We start from the raw sequence: 3,516 nt of genomic DNA on the forward strand, positions 1-3,516 counted from the left end.
AATCTTTATGGTCTCATTTTGAGCCTCAGATTCCCATGGTTCCTCATTGGGGAACTTATTGGAGGCCAGTGGACATCCATTGAGGTCTTCCTCAGTGGCGTTCACTGCCTCTCCTCCCTCCCAAAATTCGGCCATGTTGATGGCCTTGCATTCTCCTTTTGGATTTTCTTCTGTATTGCTTGGGAGAGTACTAGGAGGGAGTTCAGTAATTTTCTTTCTCAGCTGACCCACTTGTGCCTCCAAATTTCTAATGGAGGACCTTGTTTCAGTCATGAAACTTTGAGTGGTTTTGATTAGATCAGAGACCATGGTTGCTAAGTCAGAGGTATTTTGCTTAGAACTCTCTGTCTGTTGCTGAGAAGATGATGGAAAAGGCTTGCTATTGCTAAACCTGTTTCTTCCACCATTATTGTTGTTGAAACCTTGTTGAGGTCTCTGTTGATCCTTCCATGAGAGATTTGGATGATTTCTCCATGAAGGATTATAGGTGTTTTCATAGGGTTCTCCCATGTAATTCACCTCTTCCATTGAAGGGTTCTCAGGATCATAAGCTTCTTCCTCAGATGAAGCTTCCTTAGTACTGTTTGGTGCATTTTGCATTCCAGACAGACTTTGAGAGATCATATTGACTTGTTGAGTCAATATTTTGTTCTGAGCCAATATGGCATTCAGAGTGTCAATCTCAAGAACTCCTTTCTTCTGACTAGTCCCATTGTTCACAGGATTCCTTTCAGAAGTGTACATAAATTGGTTATTTGCAACCATTTCAATTAGTTCTTGAGCTTCTGTAGGCGTCTTCTTCAGATGAAGAGATCCTCCAGCAGAGCTATCCAAAGACATCTTGGACAGTTCAGACAGACCATCATAGAAAATACCTATGATGCTCCATTCAGAAAGCATATCAGAAGGACACTTTCTGATTAATTGTTTGTATCTTTCCCAAGCTTCATAGAGGGATTCTCCTTCCTTCTGTCTGAAGGTTTGGACTTCCACTCTAAGCTTACTCAATTTTTGAGGTGGAAAGAACTTTGCCAAGAAGGCATTGACTAGCTTTTCCCAAGAGTCCAGGCTTTCTTTAGGTTGTGAGTCCAACCATGTCCTAGCTCTGTCTCTTACAGCAAAAGGGAATAGCATAAGTCTGTAGACCTCAGGATCAACCCCATTAGTCTTGACAGTGTCACAGATTTGCAAGAATTCAGCTAAAAACTGATGAGGATCTTCTAATGGAAGTCCATGGAACTTGCAATTCTGTTGCATTAGAGAAACTAATTGAGGCTTAAGCTCAAAGTTGTTTGCTCCAATGGCAGGGATAGAAATGCTTCTCCCATAAAAGTCGGGAGTAGGTGCAGTAAAGTCACCCAGCACCTTCCTTGCATTGTTGGCATTGTTGTTGTTTTCGGCTGCCATAGGTTCTTCTTCTTTGAAGATTTCTGTTAGGTCCTCTACAGAGAGTTGTGCTTTGGCTTCTCTTAGCTTTCTCTTCAAGGTCCTTTCAGGTTCAGGATCAGCCTCAACAAGAATGCTTTTGTCCTTGCTCCTGCTCATAAGAAAGAGAAGGGAACAAGAAAATGTGGAATTCTCTATGTCACAGTATAGAGATTCCTTTAGGTGTCAGAGGAAAAGAAAAGTAGAAGACAGAAGTAGAAAATTCGAACTTATCAAAGAAGATGGAGTTCGAATTTTGCATTAAGGAATAGTGTTAGTCCATAAATAGAAGGATGTGAGAAGAAGGGAAGTAATTTTCGAAAATTAAGTAAAAGATTTTGAAAACATTTTTGAAAAACACTAATTGATTTTCGAAAATGAAAGTGGAAGAGAAATCAAGTGATTTTTGAAAAAGATTTTGAAATTAGAAATCAAAAAGATTTGATTGAAAACTATTTTGAAAAAGATGTGGTTAAGAAGATATGATTAGTTTAAAAAGATGTGATTGAGAAGATATGATTTGAAAGACATTTTAAAAAGATTTGATTTTGAAAATTAAAAACTTGGCTAACAAGAAAAGATATGATTCAAACATTAAACCTTTCTCAACAGAAAAGGCAACATACTTGAAATGTTGAATCAAATCATTAATTGATAGAAAGTATTTTTAAAAATAGAAAGAAATTGATTTTGAAAACATATGATTGAAAAGATATGATTTGAAAAAGATTTGATTTTGAAAAAGTTTGAAAACTGAAAAAAAAATCTGCATTAAAAACAAAATCTTCCCTCTTGTGCCATCCTGGCGTTAAACGCCCAGAATGGTGCACATTCTGGCGTTTAACACCCAAAACTATACCCTTTTGGGCGTTAAACGCCCAACCAGGTACCCTGGCTGGCGTTTAAACGCCAGTCTGTCCTTCTTCACTGGGCGTTTTGAACGCCCAGTTTTTTCTGTGCAATTCCTCTGCTGTATGTTCTGAATCTTTAATTCTCTGTATTATTGACTTGAGAAGACACAAATTAAAAATATTTTTGGATTTTTAATAATAAGGAAAAATCAAAATGCAACAAGAATCAAATAACAATGCATGCAAGACACCAAACTTAGTAGTTTGTATACTACTGACACTAATGAGAATGCATATGAGACACACAAAACACTCAAGTCAAGAGAATTTAAAGATTAGAGTAAGAAATCATCAAGAACATCTTGAAGATCACTAAGACACATGAATGAATGCATGCAATTGACACCAAACTTAACATGAGACACTAGACTCAAACAAGAAATATTTTTGGATTTTATGACTTTGTAAAATTTTTTGTGATTTTCGAAAATTAAGTGGAAAAAGAAGATAAAGGTATCAAAATTCTTAATGAGAACTCCAGGAATCATGCAATGTTTAGTCTAAGACTCCGGTCCAGGAATTAGACATGGCTTCACAGCCAGCCAAGCTTTCAAAGAAAGCTTCGGTCCAAAACACTAGACATGGCCAATGGCCAGCCAAGCCTTAGCAGATCACTGCTCCAACAGCAAGATTGATAAAAATCAACAAGCTCTTGTGATGATAAGTTGAAACCTCGGTCCAATGAAATTAGACATGGCTTCACAGCCAGCCAGACTTCAACAAATCATCATGAAACTCTAGAATTCATCTTCAAGAATTCCGAAAAAAAATACCTAATCTAAGCAACAAGATGAACCGTCAGTTGTCCAAACTCAACAATCCCCAGCAACGGCGCCAAAAACTTGGTGGACGAAATTGTGATCACTACAACTTCGCACAACTAACCAGCAAGTGTACTGGGTCGTCCAAGTAATAAACCTTACGCGAGTAAGGGTCGATCCCACAGAGATTGTTGGTATGAAGCAAGCTATGGTCACCTTGTAAATCTTAGTCAGGCAAACTCAAATGGGTATGGTGATATGCGAATAAAACATAAAGATAAAGATAGAGATACTTATGTAATTCATTGGTAGGAATTTCAGATAAGCGTATGAAGATGCCTTCCCTTCCGTCTCTCTGCTTTCCTACTGTCTTCATCCAATCCTTCTTACTCCTTTCCATGGCAAGCTTAAGCAAGGGT

At 37.8% G+C, this 3,516-nt stretch overlaps 1 non-coding gene across 1 annotated transcript; it reads left to right on the forward strand.

Annotated features, from left to right (window-relative positions):
• The first annotated feature begins 894 nt into the window (after positions 1–894).
• LOC112799340 (small nucleolar RNA R71) lies at positions 895–1,002 on the forward strand. Its single transcript, XR_003200914.1, has one exon. It is a non-coding gene; the product is annotated as a small nucleolar RNA R71 (small nucleolar RNA).
• Positions 1,003–3,516: the final 2,514 nt, after the last annotated feature.

This window comes from Arachis hypogaea, chromosome 4, assembly GCF_003086295.3.
Source record: "Arachis hypogaea cultivar Tifrunner chromosome 4, arahy.Tifrunner.gnm2.J5K5, whole genome shotgun sequence".
NCBI classification, from domain to species: domain Eukaryota; kingdom Viridiplantae; phylum Streptophyta; class Magnoliopsida; order Fabales; family Fabaceae; genus Arachis; species Arachis hypogaea.